Source organism: Cynara cardunculus, assembly GCF_001531365.2.
Source record: "Cynara cardunculus var. scolymus isolate 2C chromosome LG 16, CcrdV1, whole genome shotgun sequence".
In the NCBI taxonomy this organism is placed as follows: Eukaryota; Viridiplantae; Streptophyta; class Magnoliopsida; order Asterales; family Asteraceae; genus Cynara; species Cynara cardunculus.
Window position 1 is genome coordinate 21,243,733 of NC_037543.1, and position 848 is coordinate 21,244,580.

Sequence of the window (848 nt, forward strand, 5' to 3'; positions counted from 1 at the left end):
CTTCTACGACCTCTTATAGTTTTTAAGGTTATTGAGTAAAAAAAATAGGCATAACTAGTTTTAGTAGGGATCGACATCAACTACTCCAGACATGCCCATTAAATGAGCTTGACTAGATCCAGTAAACGACAAGTGGTCCACTCAAACTCATTAATATAGCTCGACCGAATCCAATTGGATCAGACTGTCAAACTGTGACAACAGTCAAATTCGAAATCCCAGGTTAGCTATTATTAAGAATATATTAGTGTTATTGAAGTTAATTTATAGATTAGGAGTTAGTTAGATTARTTTAGTTGAGAAATTTTAAGAAWWTCCGGTAGTTGCTTAGAAAGTCCGGTTCCGGTCCGAAGTTATCCGAAATGTCCTATACAGTACCAAATGCTCTAATTTATACCCAATTTATATAAAACACTAAGTTTCAGTGTTTTAAATATAAAACATTTCTATTTAAATAAATTTTGTCATCGTGGGCTTTTAAAGTGTAGAAAAAAATGTCAAAATTGAGAAAATGGCCTTTTGTGCATTTTTGGGCTTTCTTTTATAAAAAAAAAATTGTGAGGGTGGGCTTGGGCCCTTATGGCTGGCCATCCTCCCCCCATTTCCCTCCCTAAAYCCACATATAAATACTTTCATTTTCCCTTTAATCCTCATTACTCTCATTTCAATTTACCAAAACTCTCTCTTCTCTCTCTCCTTAAACCCAAAGGTCATATTGAAGATCATCTACTTTTCCCTCTCCATTTCCAGCCGAATTCTCCTCCTTCTTCATCATCTAGACAAATTTTTGAAGTTCCAATCATCATCCCATATGAAATAAGGTAATACCTTCAACCCTTCTTACTTTT